This window comes from Dromiciops gliroides, chromosome 4, assembly GCF_019393635.1.
Source record: "Dromiciops gliroides isolate mDroGli1 chromosome 4, mDroGli1.pri, whole genome shotgun sequence".
Classification (NCBI taxonomy): Eukaryota; Metazoa; Chordata; class Mammalia; order Microbiotheria; family Microbiotheriidae; genus Dromiciops; species Dromiciops gliroides.
The window spans coordinates 127,176,618-127,196,877 of record NC_057864.1 but is presented as its reverse complement, the minus strand read 5'-3'; the positions used below and the strand labels follow the sequence as shown (position 1 = coordinate 127,196,877).

The 20,260-nt window shown below is 37.8% G+C and overlaps 1 non-coding gene across 1 annotated transcript; it reads left to right on the top strand.

Moving 5' to 3' along the window:
* The first annotated feature begins 6,523 nt into the window (after positions 1–6,523).
* LOC122726848 lies at positions 6,524–6,630 on the top strand. Its single transcript, XR_006352841.1, has one exon. It is a non-coding gene; the product is annotated as a U6 spliceosomal RNA (small nuclear RNA).
* Positions 6,631–20,260: the final 13,630 nt, after the last annotated feature.

Genomic DNA, 20,260 nt, shown 5'->3' with positions numbered 1-20,260 from the left:
TAGCATTTTGAGATCACCTATTGAGTCATAGAAGGTTAAGATCAGTGTGCATAGAGGAAGTTTCTACATTGATGAAATCACAGGTTTTTGATGCATTGGTATATGCAGTAACAATAATATACTTCTCTACTAAGGTCCTACTTGAATATCTTAGTATAATTTGGAGATTCAAAAAGGCTTGGCCAGTGGAATGCAATATCTGATGGGTTCTGCCAAGGTGGGGACCCTTAGTTATTGTTCAGGTCATCCAAGGACCATGCTAACACATTCATAGAGCATCATCAAGAAGAACCTCATGATTGCTTTACTGAAATTCATCAAGACCATCTACTTAGTCTTAGAGGGATCGCAATCTACATCAAAGGAGATAATATTCACACTGACAAGCTAATACATCTCTTCAAAAGCTTCAAGGTCATTTGCATGGCCCCATGCTAGCCAAACTGATTTACTCACTGCCCCCTTGCCACAATGATCTTGTTAAAACCATTACCCTTGCCTATAATGTCCTCCCTTCTTTCCTTCTTCTTTTCTTCTTATCTACTTATCTGCTTATCAAAGTTATGCCTATTCCTCAAGGTCCAGTTCAAGTCCCATTTCTCCCATGAGGTCTTGTCCCATTCCCTGTCTTCAGTCATCTCATTCCCCTGAATTCCTATAGCATTAATGTGTATGCCACTGTCCTGGTGCTGTTGGTCAATGTGAGTGGAAAGAGGCAGACCACTGGTGCCTATGGTGCCTAGTATCAGTCATCTTTATTTACTTTTTCCATTTGCTGATTAGACTATGAGCCCCTAAAGGTCAGGAACCATGTCTCATCTTTTTGTGTCTTCACACAGTGCTTGGCACAGTTACATGTGATGCTGAGATTGAAAAACCCTATAGAACAACTGCAGAGACCCAGGCTCTGTTCTTTTGGAGTTTACAACCCAAGTGTCAGACTAGGAGAAAATGACAGTGCTAGGAAGAAGGAAGACTAGTGCTTCTATCACAATTATGCAGAGATAGCTAATGATTAGGTGACATGATAAAATACCTTCATCACCTTTAAATAAAAGAAGTAGGAAATAGAAGGTGTTATTAAAAGAATCATTCTTTCATGCAAGAAAGACTGTCTGTGCAAAGTCCCAAGTAGAAAGTGACTTGTACTGCCTACTTTCTTACTAGCCTGAGGTTCCTTTTTTCTGGCAGTTTAAATTGCAAGTGAAGATAGCACTGTTATTCATATTGGCAGAGATGATTGGCGGTGAATTTTATCAAGATACTTTAAGTACCACATTAGGAAGGTTGCTTTCAGCACTCAGATAATTAACTGGTGAGTTGTCAGGCATTTTTTCATTTAAATGCATTTATTTTTTAATTAAAATGAGACAAAAACATTAACATTGGTGAATTATTTTGGTAGTTCACAGCAGTATAATTAACTGATTTTAAACTTGAAAATGCCCTTTTATATTGACATCTATATCTCAGACTTAGAAGCTTCTGGCATCAGCCCTAGGCCAAAATTGTGAAGCACAGAAAATCTTAAGATTATAAGGGACCCAGAAGTCATATAGTTTAGCTTCCTAACCCATATATGAATACCTCACTCTAGAGTACTTTTAGCAAATAGTTATTCGGTTTCTGATTGAACGTATCCAGTGACAAGGAGCTTACAAGACAGTATAGTCAAATTTTGAACAGCTCTAATTGTTAGAAAAATTCTTATTTGAGGAATTAGGAATATCATTTCATACATCTTTTTATCCAATGAATTCCCTTATCAAGAAGAGACAGACAGATAAATACCATTTAAAATAACTGGCAATACAACTACAAACCATTGTTTACAGAAGTATAGACATAAATAATTGGGAAAATATTCATTGTTCATGAGTAGGATGAATAAATATAGTAAAAATTACAATATTACCTGAACTAATTTGCTTATTCCATGTTATGTCAATTAAACTACCAAAAGATTATTTGATAGAACTAGAAAAAAATAATTAAATTCAAATGGAGGCAAAAAAGGTCAAGAATCTTAAGGAAAATAATGAAAAAAAAGTAGGAACAAAGAGGACTTTGAAGTACCAGATCTCAAACTATACTATAAACACTAACCTTATTTTTCATATATTATTCCTAACAAGTGGTTAACCAGTTTCTATTTAAACATTACCCATGACTAGGAAGTCACTACCTTATGAAACAGCCCTTTCTATTGTTGGATGGCTATAATCACTAAAGGGCAGCTAGATGGAGCAGTGGATAGAGTACAGGATCTGGAGTCAGGAAGACCTGAGTTCAAATGTGACCTCAGACACTAGCTGTGTGATCCTGGGCAAATCACTTCACCCTGTGTGCCTCAGTTTCCTCATCTGCAAAATGATCTGGAGAAGGAAATGGCAGACCACACCAGTATCTTTGCCAAGAAAACCCTAAATGGGGTCATGAAGACTCAGACACTACTGAAACAACTAAATAACATCATTAGAAAGCTATTGTTAAAGTTTAATTTATAAATCTGCCAATAACATTTACCTACTGGTCCTGGTCCTGCCCTCTGAGGCTACCCAAAATAAACTACACCCTCTTCCAGAAAGATAGCTGAATATAGCTATAGTATCCCATCTACATCTTCTCTTCTTGAATCTTTGTGGTTGTTGTTGTTCAGTCATTTCAGTTGGGTCTTCCTCTTCCTAACCCTATTTGGGGCTTTCTTGGCAAAGACAATGTACCGGTTTACCATTTCCTCCTCTTGCTCATATTTGAGATGAGGAAACTGAGGCGATTGCCTCAGGGTTAAGTGACTTGGCCAGGGTCACATTGCTAGTAAGTGTCTAAGGGCAGGTTTGAACTCACAAAGATGAGTCATCCTGACTCCAGGCCCAACCCTGTATCCACTGTGTCACTTAGCTGCCTTGATTTAACGTGCTGATGTATTAATAAACAGAAGAAATATATCAACATGTGATTTTCTAATATGTGGCCCACAGGAATCCTTATGTAAGATTCTATTTGAGTCTGACACCCCTGGTATGGAGAAAAGTATCCTAAATTTAGAATCAAAACACTCAATCTGTTGTTTCTTGTCTATGTCCATGACAACTTATTTTGTCTCTCTGGGTCAGGTTTGAGTTTTGTTTGTTTCTTTGTTTCTTTGTTTCTTTACCTACAGGAAAAGGATGATAACAATAACACTTGCCTATCCACTTCACCAAGGTGTTGGGAAGAAAATAATTTGTAAACCTCAATATGCTGTAATAAACTTGAATTGCTATTATTGCAACTTTGTCTTCCCAGACAAAGGTTGATTTGAATACACCTGGGAACATTTATGACTGCAAACATGGATCATCTGTTCCTACCAGCTTTATTTATGAGTCTTGATTTCTATATTAACTAGAGAACTATCCCTAAAATATTCAGGTTTCTGTTGTCAGTAAATCACTATGTAGGATGAAAAAATATCCAAATAATGGTTCTCAGAAAAATTCTATCAGTTGATCATATGTCATTCAATCAGTTTGTTAATATTAACAATATGTTAATATCAATGATATGTTAATATTAATAATTTACTTGTTAATAGTAACCTAACCAAAAAAATGATGATACTGATTGTACTTACCTTGAAGAGGTGTTATGAAGAGCAAATGAGAAGATATATGTAAAGCATTTTGTGAATCTTAAAGTACCTTATGGATTATTATTGTTGTTGTTGTTGTTATTGTTACTGATAATAATAATAATCCAAAGTAGAATTTGCCTCTGCATTTTAATATTCTTTTTTTTCCCTTTCACACCTCTACTCACTTACCCTACCATGGTACTACCCAAGGCTAGTGCTGAATGGAATCTAAAGACAATGTGGTATACTTGAAAGAGAAGGGGAATTGGCATTAGGTTATTTTAGTTATTTGGGCCTTTTTACTATCTGTGTATGGACAATCATAACAAATGGACAAACCAAACCTTTTTGAGCCTCGGTTTCTTTATATGGATATAAGGGGATACGGACTTAGACAAAGGGGCAGAAGGGGACAGAAAATTCTTCTAAGCATGCCCTGCTCTCTCCAGCATTGTTAAATGCCAACTTAAATCATTTTTTTTCATTTCCCTATACCTGGGTGTCTGGCAGGCTAGGTTGCACAGTGGATAGAGCAACAGTCCTGGAATCAGGAAGACCTGATGTGACCTGAGACACTTACTAGCTGTGTAACCTTGGGTAAACCACATAACCCTGTTTATGCCTCAGTTTCCTCATCTGGAAAATGAGCTGGAGAAGGAAATGGCGCACCACTCCAATATCTTTGCCAAATAAACTCCAAACGGGTTCATGAAGAGTCAGACACAACTGAAATGACTGAACAACAGCATCTGGATGTCAGGAACATAATGTGAGATGAAATTAATTTGCTTACCCCAAGCTAAATATCAAGGGAGCTTTGGAAGATTTCCCCTTGAGTAGCAGGATGTATTTGGAGGAAGGTAGTATTTGGTATTTTGGTAGCAACTTGAGGAGTCTTTTTGTGCACTAGTCAGTCATGGCTGTGGGCCTGACTAACAAAACAGCAAGAACAAAAGGCTATGTGTTGATCGGGAATATCAGGAATATTGGCAAGTCTCATAAAAGAGCAATAAAACTCCCTCTGGTTTTGTTTTTTGTTTTAAAATTTTATTTATTTATTTTTAGAGTTGTTTTTTTTCCAATTACATGTAAATACATTTTAAACATTCATTTTGAAAAAAAAATTTAAGTTCCAAATTTCCCACCCCACTTCCCTCCTTCCTAAAATGGTAAGCAATTTGATGTTATATATTTGCAATCATGTAAAACATTTCCATGTTAGTCATGTTGTGAAAGAAGAAATAGACCAAAAGGAAAAACTATGAAAAAATAAGATGAAAATAGTCTGCTTTGATCTGCATTCAGATTATATCAGTTGTTTCTCTGGATGTGGAGAGCATTTTCCATCATGAGTCTTTGGAAATGTCTTCTATCATTGTATTGCTGAGAATAGCTAAGTCATTCATGGTTGATACTGTATATAATGTTTTCCTGGTTCTGCTCATTTCACTTTGCATTAGTTCATACAAGTCTTTCCAGGTTTTTTCTGAAATATGCCTAATCATCATTTCTTACAGCACAATAATATTCCATTATATACATTTACCACAATTTGTTCAGCCATCCCCCAACTGATGGACATCCCCTCAGTTTACAGTTTTTTTTTTCCACCACAAAAAGAGTTGCTATAGATATTTTTCTACAGATAGGTCCTTTTCCCATTTTTATGATCTCTTTAGGATAAAGACCCAGTAGTGGTATTGCTGGATCAAAAGGTATGCACAGCCCATGGGCAACAGGAAAGAAGGTCACCAGAAAAGCCAACACTAGCGCAGGAAAACAAGATGGTTTACCTGCAATTTAATCTGGATGTGTGTGTATGTATGTATGTCTATGTATATGCATACACACATATGTATATATATATATATAATATACATCTTGTTTGCATAGTTGTTCATATGTTTTCTCTCCCATTAGACTATGAGCTTCTTGATAGCAGGAGCTGTTTATTGCTTTCTCTTTATATCTTTAGCACATAGCAGTGTCTGACATATAGTAGGCATTTCTTGTTGTTATTGTTTGCCCTGAAATACATCTAGAGAACTTCTGATGAAGCATGTTACTAACTTCCAGACAGAGAATTGATGGCCTCAATGTATAGAAGACAGAATACATTTTTGTATGTATAGATTTATTCTGTTTGATAATGCTTATATGTTACAAGGGGTTTTTTCCCCTTATGTTTTTAATTGTGAGGATGGAGGATGAAAAGTATACCTATAATGATAATCCCCACCACCAAAAAGAAAAAAGAAGAAAGGAAGCAAGGAAGAAAGGGAGGGAGGGAGGGAAGAAAAGGAAAAAGATGAAGGCCATTATTTTTTTCTAAAAGTACACAGAGGAGAACAGAAAGAAGTTTAAAAGGAATTATAGATAATAGGACAGTTTTTGAAGCAATGGACTGCATTTATTTTATAGTCATTTCTACTATAACATGTTTCAAAAATGAGACTCCGTTCCAATAAAATTAATATATCATGGAACTTTGCGAACATAATGCAAATTTTAAGTTTGCTTCTACTAATTTCTTCCATTAAAAAAGTGAGAATGCAGAAAATCACACCACTTTATAATAACTCACACCTTCAACCCTTCCAATGCCCACTTCCTCAAGCAAATTTAAGGTCTTTGTCAAGGTCAAGTGCCATGTTTCTTGTATATCTTCTGTTGCAATGGGAGCTGTGAACAGAGAAGGGCTGACCCTGAGCCCCTCCCCCCATAGCCTCCAGGTCTCTGACTTGTGGGTCTTTCCAACTTGTTCATGCAGCCTTGCCCACAGGACAAGCACCAGCCCAAGGTTGTGGCCTCCATTTATTATATTTATGAATTTCTTAACTATTAAATATGTATAAAACTATGCTATCATTCTTATTAGGTTCCTATCTTTTTAAAATGTCACCAATGGTGCTCGCTTCAGCAGCACATATACTAAAATTGGAACGATACAGAGAAGATTAGCATGGCCCCTGCGCAAGGATGACACGCAAATTCGTGAAGCGTTCCATATTTTTTAACGGAAAAAATAAAATATCTCATTAAAAAAAAATGTCACCAATGATGTTTATGAACGTTGTTCCCATAACCTCATTTTCCCCATAAGTTCTGTGGCTTTTATTGTGTGACTTTTGCATAACACAGTGTTTTTGGGGAATGCATCTGTCATGTTATATATAGCATGTGTGTCTGTGCTGTGGTAGCCCATATAAGCCCTGAGCATCCTTATCCCATCTCCACCTCTCATAGATGAGTCTCAGGTCTCAGAACATGACTACATCTACTCCTCAAGATTCTAGAAGTCCCCCTTATATTTGAGGGGAAGGTAATTAATTCTATCAGATCAAGTTCCTACCACTCTTGCATTCTCCCCAATATTATCAATTGAGAATCATCTTAGTCAATAACCTTTAAGTAGCTTTTAGGAAGGAGTATTTACTTTTTAAAATTTTTTTATTTTATTTTTCTTTTCAATTCCAAATTATCTCCCTCCATTTACACCTTCCCCCATCCATTGACAAGACAGTAAATACAATACACATTATGCATATGAAGTCATGCAAAACATATTTCCACATTAGCCATGTTCTGGGAGGTAGGGGAAAGTAAGAAAAATAAAGAAGAGGAAAAATTTTGTTCAATCTGCATTTTGAGTCTATTAGTTCTCTGGAAGTGGATAGCATTTTATATCATGAACCCTCTGGAGTTGTGGTAGGTCATTGTGCTAATCAGAGTTACTAAAACTATCACAGTTGATTATCTTTATGATATTGTTGTTACTATGTAGATTGTTCTGGTTTTGCTCACTTCACTTTGTATCAGTTCATATAAGTCTTCCTACGTTTTTCTGAAAGTGTGCCCTTTATTATTTCTTATAGCACAATAGTATTCCATCATATTCACATACCATCAGTTGTTCAGCCATTCCCCAATTGATGAGAAATCCCTTCAGTTTCCAATTCTTTGACACCACAAAAAGAGCTTCTATAAATATTTTTTGCACATATAGGTCCTTTTCCTTTTTCTTAGAAAAGAATATTTGCAAGGATGATAGTAACAACAGTTGTTACATTCTTTCACAAATAAATATAGTTTGGGGAAAGTGGGTTCAAGATTAGAAGCACATTTGGTAAAGGGGTAACTCATAGATTCTTGTTGCTAGAAGTCAGCCCATTTGTAGAATGCTCAAGAAGTCTCCTTAACAATGGGAAGTTTCTTTGGGGAGCTACTTATAGAACCACTAATCTCTGTCTAGTTTCTCATTGGTTTCCAATAGAAACACTGTCATCAACTCGTCTGGGGATAATGTTGCTGGGAAGATAGGAAGTCCAAAATCCTCCAGACTCTTCAAAGCTCACAATGTCCTCTGTCCAAAGGAGAAGGTATGGAGGAGGGTTGAGACCTGGTCAAGGTCAAAGTCAAAGCCTCTCTTCCTCTCTCCAGAAGCTCCACTCCTGTGGTTTCTCCCCAGAGGTTTTACCAGAAAGCCACACTAGCTCCACTCTCTCTAATGACCCACATTATAAAATAGGTTGATACTTAATAGCTGAGCCCTAGGCTGGGACCAAGCTTCTTCAGCCTATCCTTCCTGTGAAACATTGCTCTAGTTCCAAGTACTTTAGCACTTGGTCTAAAGCTTATGATTAATAGAAATAGATTGGGCATCTTATCAATTAACTTAAGTAGGATGGGATAGTTTGAGTAAATAAATCAATCCACCCTTATACTTTTTTTTTTAAACAAGCAGCATGGAATAGAGATTCAAGGTTTTAGATACAATTCTCTTTTATGTTCAACTTTCTACATGGAAAAGCTCATCTTTTAGGTGTTTGTTAAATCCATAATTTTTAAAATGTCATTTTAATTTTTAAAAAAGAGAATAGCTTAGAAAGGACCCTGAGTTATATTTACATGGCTATAATTAGCAAAAAATACCCCACACTAAATCTTAGTTAGACATTCCAGAGTTATATGGGAATTGTGCTATATATTATGCACACAAAAGATCTGTTCTGGTGACTGTCAAGCCTTTTTTCAACAATATTAAGAGGAAGTTTTCCAGGCCCCCTGCTATTTAGGTTGGGATGAAAAAATTCCTTTCAACTCCTATCTTACCCCTGGCAGATAGCTTCAAGGCCATGCAAATTACCTTAAGCTTTGATAAGCCTTTAGGAGGCATTTTTCAACCCTGGATGAGGCAGATTGTAGCTGGTAACCTCTGCCCTATATTCTTGACACAGTGCCCAGGTCCCTGTCTTCCTTATGTATAAAATGATTAGGTTGAACTGAATGACTTCTAAGGTTCCCTCCTGTTTCTATGGTCCTAGGAATCTCAGACTTTCCAATCTCTTTATTATTAAGCTGACATGAGGAGGAGAGTAGACCAGAGATGACAAAGAGAGAAAACCAGGCCAAATGCCTTTCTTTGTAGTCAATAAATCACCCCACAAATATTCATTGTGAACACTTAACTATGTTCAGTAAGAGGCACTGTGGGAGAATACAAAGATGGATAATAGATAGTCCCTGCTCTCAAAAGGTAAAACGGTGGTGGGGAAAATAAATATAAAAAAGTCCACTGTCAATATGAGGCAGTGTATTGTAAATGTCAAATGAGTAATAGATCATAAATGCGATAGGAATTCAGAGTCACTGCAGACTGACCACATTTATAGTAATTTTTGGAAATATACTATGCCACACGACATCAAGACAAAGGAGAAAGGGAAACTAGAGAACCACAGAGGCACCTAGATGGTGCAGTGGAGTCAGGAAGACTCATTTTCCTGTATTCAAATCCAGCCTAACACTTATTAGCTGTGTGGCTCTGGGTAAGTCACTTAACCCAGTTTGCCTCAGTTCCTCAATTGTAAAATGAGCTTAAGAAGGAAATGGCAAACAATTCCCGTATCTCTACCAAGAAAATCTCCAAAATGGGTCATGCAGAGTTGGACATAATTGAAAACAGGGAGAGAACCACAGAATGATAAAGCTGGAAAAAATTACATTGTCCAACCTCTTTATTTTACAGAAACCAAGTCCCAGAGAGGTTAACTGCTTTATGCAAAGTCACACAGCTAATTAGCAGGCAAAACCACGCCTTAAGGTAGGGATGGGATCAGAAATAGCAAAACATCATTGAGAGGGTGCAGTTAGGTGGCACAGTGGATAAAGCACCAGCCCTGGATTCAGGAGGACCTGAGTTCAAATTAGGCCTCAGATACTTGACACTTACTAGCTATGTGACCCTGGGCAAGTCACTTAACCCTCATTGCCCCACCCTATCCCCCCCTAAAAAAAAAACAGTATTGAAAAAGAACTGTGCTGGCCCTCTGACCTTACTGTTTTGGTTTTCAGTGAGGGATGGGATCAGAAATAGCAGAATGGCATTGAGAAATAACTGTGCTGGCCTGGCTGGCCTGACTGTTTTGGTTTTCAGCTCCATTGCATGAAAGGGCCCTTTTCCCTAGTAAGGAAGAGCTGAATTGTGTAAACCTCTGCAGGGATAAGGATGCAGTTAGAGCCTCTGGAACATCTTGATATCTGCTCCAAGAAACAGCCCAACCCAAGAATAGAGACAGTTCCATCTATGGTATAAACACCAATAGCATACCAAGGTCTGCAAGGAACAAAGATGATATGCAATTCCATACGTTCAAGATACGGATTTCTTGTATGTCAGCAGGATATGTGACTGATAGCCCATCACTCAACCCCCAGACACCCCCTCCCCAGTTATTTTACCATCTCCTCACTTGGCATTCAGCCTTCTTTGTCTGTAAACTGTATATAAGGTCAATTCTTCTATTCAGGGAGGCAGTCTCCATCTTAACTGCCTCCCATGCATGTATTCCTCTGTACTAATAAATCTCTCTATTTTACAAGATTTGCCGTAAGCCTCCAGTTCTTTGGGGGAGTTAGCCCTTCCAAACTAGGTCAGAGTTCCTCCTAGAATATGGAACTCCTCCCACAACAGTCTCTAGAACCAAAGTCTCCTCACTCCTAACCCAGTATGATTTTGTAGCACATAAACCAGAAAGAGCTATGGTGATCATATACACAACAGATACCATCACCAATGCAACATGAGGCAATGTGATGTGGCAGATACCCTGCTAGACTTGGAATCAGGAAAACCTTGCCTTTTACACTTACTTGCTAGCTATGTGGCCATGGACAAGTCCCTTAACACCTAGAAGCCTGAGTTTCCCCATCTGTAAAATGAAGAGAGATATTACTAGTATCCCCCATAGGGCTACTGTGAAGCTCAAATGAGATGGTGTAGGTAAATGAGTAATTATTATATGAGTATGTACAATTGGTATAAATCTAGGTCTTAAGAGACAACAGATATCCTCTTTCTTGAACCCTCTCCCCCTCCCCAGGCTCCCTAAATGGGAGGCGTTGGATGCAATCAGTTTTTTGAGCCCCTGGCAGTTCCATTGGAACTCCATGTTTCATCAACCATGTTCACACTAGGGGGCTGGTCACTCTAGGGAGATTCACTAGATCATCTGAAAAGTGCCTTCATTGCTTCCAAAGAAGTTAAGGGTTAAGTTGTCACCACTGTTCTTCCCTTATCATCAGTCAAATTGAGCCAGGGGCTGGAATATCCCCAACTGTTGGGAAGTCTTACAATTCCTGAGATCGATATGCTTTTGTCTGTGTTTATTCAGCCTCTGGCAGGGACACAGCCTTGACAGATGATTCCTAGGGTAGTCCCATTAGGTGTGCACTGCCCTGCAGCTGTAAACTATTTCAAAGGCCCTAATTAAATAGTTGAATGTCTTATTTCTGGATTATGATCACCACAGGCTTTGTTTCTAAAAAAGAATGCTATATGCCCAAGCTCCTGAGCTCCTTGGGTAGCCTGCCCCAGGCTTCCCAAAAGGCTTTCCAGTGAAGATGAGATAAAGATAAGAGTGAGATTGCTTTCCAGCCTCTGATAAGCTCTTAGAGGCATCCACCACCTATGAGAGCTGCCCCTCTCCTCTGAGTGACATTACAAAAGTCTTTGTTTCTGGGAGGGAAGAGGCAGCTGAAAGATCTTCTGCAAAATTATGTTTGGAGACCCAGAATTACAACTTGGACCATGTCCACTGGCCTACAAAGAAACAACAACAAGACCAGAGGTCAATTACAAGGTTCTGCTTACAAGGTCTCATAATAATTCTGAAATACTTCCTTACGTCCTTTGGGAAAAGGGTATAGATCCTCAACCGATCAACATTTATCATGCACCTAATATGTTCTAGACACTGTGCTAGGTACTGGAGATACTAAGAAAAGAAAATGATACAGTCCTTGCCTTCAAGAAGCTTATATTCTTTGAGGGAGATAAAATACACTTTTTTGTATGTACAAAATAAAGGTAATTGGAGGGAGGCACTAGGATAGAAAAAACCTTAGGTAGGAGGTGGTCTTTGAGGTGAGCTTTGAAGAAATCTAGGGCAAAGGTAGAGGTGAAGAAAGAATGCATTCCAAGAAAGAGAGACAACCTGTGCAAAGAAGACAGAGATGGGAGATAGAACATCTTGTGTAAAAAAGTCAAACTGGATGGACTAAAGAGTATCTGAAAAGCACTAAGGCATAAAGGAGACTAGAAAATAGATTAGAACCAGATGGTGAAGAGACTTAAATGCCAAATGAAGATATTTCTATTTGATCATAGAGGCAACAGGAAGCCACTGGAATTTAGGAGAGAGAGGGAGTTATATGGTTAGACCTGTGCTGAAGGAAAATAACTTTAGGAACTATATGGAGGAAGGATTGAAGCTGAGAGAAATTTAATGTAAGGAGACCAGTTAGGAAGCCACTGTAACAGTCCAGATGAAAGGGACTGAAGATCTGAACTTTGGTTAATGGTTGGAAACAGAGAGAAAGGAAGAAATGGGAGAGATGTTATAGTGACAGAATCAATAAGACATCAACTGATTAGATATGTGGAGTGAGGAAGCATAAGGAGTTGAGCAGGAATCTGTTCTTTAAACATTACAATGTCTTCAGACTCCAAGGCTTGGAACACATGCCGAGATGCTAGAAGTACTCTAAGAATGCCCATATGTACAATTATTATTATATCTCTCTATTATTATTTTTTCCTCATGTCTATGTATTTATATCTCTCTTTTATATCTGCATACATATGTATTTATATCTCTCTTTTATATCTACATACATATGTATTTATATCTCTCTTTTATATCATATGTATTTATATCTCTCTTATATGTATGTATTTATATCTCTATATATGTATATACATATATAATATGACTCATTTTACATAGAGCTTTAATAAGCTTTAGAAAATACTTTCCTCACACCAACCTTGTGGAGTACATGGTTGAAGAATTCTTTTTGCTCATTTCCCAAAGTAGGTCAGAAAAATAAACTGGCTTTTTTAGAATCACACAACTTGTAAATGTCAGAGCTGAGACTCAAACTCAGATCTTTGGATTTTAAAACCAAGGTCCTTGCCAGTGCCCTACTATCCCTGGGGAAATGACATTGCATGTCTAATCAGTGTGCATGAAGGACACCAAAGCGCGAGTCTAGATGAAAAATCAGATTAGTACATGGACATATGGGGAATGGAAGGAGAGAATATTCAATGTGAAGAGATCTTGTACCTTCATGCATGTACATTTGGATGTTCATAAACATAGACATATTTCTTTCTGTATGTTTGTTCATATAGAGAATGGCTTCTCAGTGGTGAATCCTTAGGCTATGTCTAGCACCCTGATGTCTTCAGTTAAAGAGAGAGGCACTGATTCCTGCAATGTGTAGATAAGGGAGGGCTTTTTTCTGTGCGCTACTCTACAAATGATGCAATCTCTGTCCAATTATTGCTCTGAATCAATTTTGGGCAAGTCTGATGCCTCACTTTTCCAGAGCTAAAAGCTTGTCTTTAATCCTTGTTTTGATGTCATGTTTTTCAAAGTGTGACTATTTGACATATCTGGCATCTGGGCTATCCCAGATGCTTTGTTTAGTTTTAAATTTCCTTGCATCTGAACACATCATTTTTTTAGAAGGTGTTCCTTTGAAATCTTGTCTTTGGACCCTTTTAATCCATTCAAGTCCCTCTACTAGGTGCAAGTGGGAGGTATGCAGTAACCGGGTACCAACTGGGCTAGAAGTAAAAGAAGGGGAAAGGTCTAGAGGCAAGGATAAGTGAAAGAATTGGTACCTATAATTGAGCTAGGTTGAAATTAAATGAAGCCTGCAATAAAATTTCAGTGGAGAACAGAAGAATTGGGATGCAGAGTCCAGAAGAGGAAACTAGAACAGATAGATTCAAAGCTAAGGTAAGGTATCTTATCTGAGGCTTCCTTTGGATGGAGTTGGGACATAGAGTCCACAGTTTCCTCTGTATCTTTAAGAAGCAACTCCCTTGATCTAGAAACCATATGCCAGCCATGCATACTCACTCAAACACATCTGTAATGGAATTTATTAATTTGATCATTGACAATGCTATGCTAAGGTTTAGTAAAAATCCAGCAATTCAAACAGTTAAAGAAGAGAATCCAGCTTTCCAGACCTGAGTCCAGAATCCAGTTTTCCAGATCCAAGTCCAGAGTCCAGTTTTCCAGACCAGAATCCAGCTTCCTCCTGATGACATCTTACCACTTCAAGAAGACAAGAGAACTCAGAGACTTTATATGAACAATTTTGTTTTGTTAGTTTTTGTTATCTCCTTCTGTTATCATATACCATCTGTAACATGTACTCTCTGCAGAGGCCCTCCCTCTGCAAGACCAATGTCAAAGCATAACGTTCATGAGGGACTGCCCCTCTGGACAAAACTTTTCTCTCTCCCTTTTTCTATATTGATATTAACATATTATTAGTTAGCATAGGATATTATTTTTGGCTGTTTCATTGAGCAAACTCATTCGTTTTTCAAATGAAACAAAGGGGGGAATGTGGTAAAAAATGGAAGTTTTAGCTGAATCATTTGAGAGTTGAGCACATGCTACTGAAGCGGCTTTTGAAGGACCTCCCTTTTGGTGACGAACTTCTGGCACACCAGCTTAAAACTGAGGAAGGAATGGAAGTTCGGGCTCTCTGGCTTTTCAACTTAGCCATGGCGCTGCACACGGTTTGTGGGTATGCTGGTTCTCAGCCTGGCGGGCAGTTTGGGATTTGGTAAGTTTTATAAAGGAAAATAGACTAAGCTTAGATCTAAGATTATTCATTTGTATTTCTACTTTCCTATTTCCCTAATTGGTATCACCTTTTGTTGTCTAATTAATTCCCAAATAATAAAAACTGATCCCTTGCTGATTAAAGCTCAGAGGCTTCTTTTTCTTAGTGGCCTGGGAGATATTTATATATATGTATATATATATAAAGGAAAAGTTAAAAGGGGGAGTTTAATGCTCGTATATCCAATTTTAAATTTCACATATCTTAACTTATGCCATAGAAAAAGCAATGTCTCAAAACAGCTAATAGCTCCTATTTATATAATCCTTTCAGGTTTACAAAGTATTTTCCTCACATCAATCAACCCTGTGAAGAAGGCATTATTATCCCTAATGTTACAAGTGAAGGGAAAGGCACATTGGCATAGTGGATACAGAGATGACTTTAAAGCAGGGAAGACCTGGAATCAAGTCCCATCCACATACAGCAGTTGTGTAATCCTGGGCAAATCACTTAATTTCTCTGGGCCTTAAGCATATCCTTAAAACTATAAATTGCAGGGAAGTTGTAAACCAATATTGTTGAAGAGAGCTTCTTCCCTTGGGAGTTCTCTATATCAGTGAAATGTCAGTCTCCTACCCCTTACAGGTACAGGAAATGAAGGCTTACTGTCATCAAATTAACTGTCCAGGACCACATTAGTAGTGAGCATTGGAGCAAGGATTCGAACTCAAGTCTTCTGACCCTAAGACCAATACTCTTTCCAAACCCCTCAGTCTCCTTAATGGAGTTTGGCTCTTGTTCTCTAACAATTCCATGTCAGCTACTCTCATCTCTTTAGCTGATTTATGAGGTTGGGGACCCAGTTATGTGTGATCATATGTAACAACCTGTTTTCAACACTAAATAAACTTGTAGCTGACAATTCAGTTCATGAAGAATGGATCCCATTGTGAATGCTGCTCAGCAATAACTCTATTTCCCTTGGGAAATTTTGCTCTGGTCAGTCAGTAGATAAACATTTATTAACCACCTTCTAAGAACCAGGCACTGTGCTAAGCACTGTCATTACCTAAAAAAGCCCTTGGCTCCCATGCAAGCATGATGGCTGAGAAAATCTCAAATCTGGCACAGGATTTATTAAACCCAAAGAGCTTATACCTAATTCTATAAATGGTCAAGACAAGTCTCTCCTCTGATGGGCCTACCCTCCCCGAAGAACTTGGTTTTTGGTGCCAGCCTAGAGTTTAGCCCCTCCACTTATAATCTGGAAAAGAACTCAGGGTTTCTCAGAAAATGAAGCAATATTCCTCTCTGGTTAGTCCCACCTCTTCCAGAGACCTAAACAGTCCACATGCACACCCATCGAGTGCCAGTAAAGGGACAGAACTAGGTTGTTCATCTGTATGATGCTTCCTCTCTTTTCCAATTTTTATTCTCTTTAGGGCAGGACAGGGCAGGGCAGCCAAGCAGCAGTGCAATAGATAGAATGCCTGACCTGGATTCAGGAAGACATCTTCCTGAGTTCAAATCTGGCCTTAGACACTTACTAACTGTGTGACCCTGGGAAAGTCACTTAACCCTGTTTGCCTTAGTTCCTTGTCTGTAAAATGAGCTGGAGAAGGAAATGGAAAAACACTCCAGTACTTTTACCAAGAAAACCCCAAAAAGGGACCATGAAGAGTCAGCAACAAAAAAAGATGGTACAAGGCAATATCAGTAAGGCTAAATCCCTTTGAGACAGAAGCAATATCTACTAAGGTCCCAAGCATATAAACTAGACTAGTTTTTCTCTAAAAGGTGATAAAAATCATCTTCAAAATTTAATTGATCAAATTGACAAATCTTGGAATGGTTATGAGAAAAGAGGTACATTAATGCACTGTTGGTAGAGCTGTGAATTGGTACAGCTATTCTGGAAATCAATTTGGAACAATGTCCCACCAAATGATTAAATTGTGTGCAACCTCTGACTCAGAAATATCATTACTGGGCCTCTATGCCAAAGAGATCAAAGAAAGAGGGAATAGACACATATGTAGAAAAATATTTATTATAACTCTTTTTGTGACAGCAAAGAACTGGAAACTTGGGGGGTACCTAGCAATTGGGGAATGACTGAACAAATGACAGCATGTGAATGTAGTAGAATACAACTGTTCTATAAGAAATGATGAAAGAAATGATTTCAGAAAAACATGGGAAGATTTGTATGAACTGATGAAAAATGAAGGGAGTGGAATCAGGAGAAAAAAATCATACAATAATATCATTGTAAAAATGAGTAACTTGAAAAGACCTAAGGATTCTGATCCCACACAATTCTAGATGTCTGATGATGAAAAGGGTACCCACCTTCTGACAGAGAAGGAACATACTCAAGGTACAAAATGAGACATATATTTGGATAGGAAAATATGGGAATATGTTTGACTATCCTTGACTATACACATTTGTTACAAGGTCTTCATTTTTCTTTTCAATAGAAGGAAAGGAAGTAGAAGGGAAAGAAAATAAACGTTTATTGAAAAAAATTAATTTTAAAAAATTAATTGATCGGACAGCTGGGTGGCACAGTGGATAGAGCACCAGCCCTGGATTCAGGAGGAACTGAGTTCAAATCCAGCCTCAGCCACTTAACACTTACTAGTTGTGTGACCCTGGGCAAGTCACTTAACCCCAATTGCCTCACCAAAAAAAACCAAATTAATTGATCCAGAGGACTAAAGCTTTTAACACTGACATAACTTTCTAGGTCATCTAAATAAATAAAAAAAATCTAGGGTACAAAGAGTCATAGGTTCTTCAAGCTTGACATAGCTCTGAGCATGTAGAGACAGGAACTATACTCCATTAAATCAATGCTGCATCTTTGCTGTATATTCTTTCCATGCTGTTCTTATGTAAACCTCCTAGTGGATCTCTTTTGAACTTTTCTTATATTCCTCTCTTTCTTTTTTCCCTCTTCTTATACCTGTCCTAGGGAATGAGAAGTCTTGGCCAGGCCTAGTAGAGGTAATCTGGTATCATCCTCTTTTTAAAAATAATGATGTGCTTTACATGTTTAGGATTGTTGTCAAGAATTACATTTTTAGACTCATGATGGAAAATGCTCTCCAAATCAAAAAAAAAAAAAAAAGAACTGTGGAATCTAGATGCAGTTTGAACCATACTGTTTCTACTCTTTTTGTTTCTGTTTCTGTGGGGTTTTTTAAGTTTTTCCCTTTTGTTCTTATTCTTCTTTCACAACATGACTAATGCAGAAATATGTTTAATGTGATTGTACATATATAACCTATATCAGATTGCTTTCCATCTTGAGGATGAGGGAGGGAAGGGGAGGAAGAGGGAGGGAAGGGAAGGAGGGAGAAAAATTTGGAACTAGAAATCTTATAAAAACAAATGTTGAAAACTATCTTTACATGTAACTAGAAAAGAATAAAATACTTTTATGATTTAAAAAATTGCATTTTTAATCATATAAATGTCATTATTTATATATTTACATGTTACTAAGCTAAAGATCTCTCAGAGGTTCCATCTAAGAGTTTGGCAATTCACCTTATTCTAATTGGACATGGTCATTATTGAGTTAAGAATTTCCTTTCATTGCCTTCCTTTTGATATTGTTACCAATTTAATACTTCTACTACACATAGCAAAACTGTAATTGTCTCCTATATTCTGCCTTGCTGGTGCACTAAGACTAAGGCCAAAAGATCCCATGAATCCTGGCACCCCAACAGACTTAAAGGCACAACAGACTCAACAGCTTTTAGAATTTGGGAGGCTGCCCACCAGTTAGGAGGCTTATTAAAAGAGGCAATAGTCCCACCAGACCACATCTAGAGTACTTTGTCCAGTTTTGCTCACCCAAAGACATTGACATGGTGGTGCATGTCCAGAAGAGAATGACCAGAATCTTGAGGATTCTCAAAACCATGCCATACTATGATTCATTGAAGGAATTTGGAGTGTTTAACTTGGAAAAGAGGGGTATATGACTTCATTATCCCAATAATTCAAGTCGAGTCAACCGGAATATATTAAGTGCTAAATATGTGCCAGGCACTGTGCTAAATACTATGAATAGAAACACAAGCAGAAAAACAGTCCCTGCTGTCAAAGACCTCACATCTAATAAGGAAAGACAAAACACAAAAGGGAGCTGAAAAGAACGGGGAAAAGAAGAGATAAAGAAAGGTTTCAAGGGCATTGCAGAAAAAGTCCAGGAGAGTCAGAAGTACAGCCTGGAGAGGAATGAAGACATAATTGGTCTTGCCATTCTCCTTAAAATGGGGGTTCTGGGAGAAATCAGCCAATCAGAGGGAGAGGCCATGGGGAGAGAGGAGCAGGTAGTTCCACTTCCTGGGGTGAAGTTCAAAGGTGGAGGGAGCTTTCTTTCCTGGTGAATGTCCCAGACTTCTGGAACACTACAGAGAGTCTAGGAGAATCAATAGTACAGTCTGGAGAGGAATAAATAAATCTTACAGATAATTGAAACTGAATTTCAAAAAGGATAACAGACTTACCTAGAGCCACATGAACAATAAATATGGAAAGGATCAATATGTATGGACCAACTCATTTTCTATAAATATATTTATATTTTAACCATAGCCTTCTAGAGATAAAATACCCTAATGCAAAGGAGTAGCCAATTCTAAAGGTTAGAATTTCAAGCCGGTAATAAGGCACAGTCCAGGGCTCACATTCTATTACTGTCAACTGTTTACCAACACCTATAATCCCTGCTTAATTCTTATCTCTGCCATTACTTTACTATGAGCTTTTGGATAAATTATTTTACTTAATGTCGCCCAACCTCCAATCTCTCATCTGGGAAAGATGCAGATCACCTGATTGATTTAGAGTGGCTAGAGGACTAATTTTTATCTGTAAGATACTGCAAAAATAAATAGTACTGTATGTGTATGAACGTCATCAGCTATTACCATTTCTCTATTGTTGCCCTGGAGATGAAATATTTCTCTGTAATAGTACAAAAAAAGCTATTGCTGGACTGCTATTCTTAATCATCTTGAAAAGAAGTAGCATAACTTTAGGCACAACTCCCTGGATTAGGAATGTGTGGCATAAAGACATAATATGTGTTCTGGTCCTGCCTTGGTCATTGATTCACTCTATGCTCTCAGGAACAAAATTCCATTCTTTCCAGGATTCAGTTGACTCACTGACATAATGAGGGCAATTATCAGTTAATCAATCAGCAAGTATCTATTGAGTCTAGTTTTGCTCAGCCCTAGGCTGTGGGGAATTCATGACATGTTCCCTGCTTTCGAGAAATTTCCAAATAATTAATACCCATGAAATAATTATTAAACAAAATAAGACAATTCACTTAAGGTATTTACCATTGTCACACAGGATGGCATGTGCAGAGTCCAAACAAAAAAAAATATGCCATATTGATGGTAAGGTTCTCTAAATGCTCTGATTCACAAATGAATTGAGACTCAGAACACTACC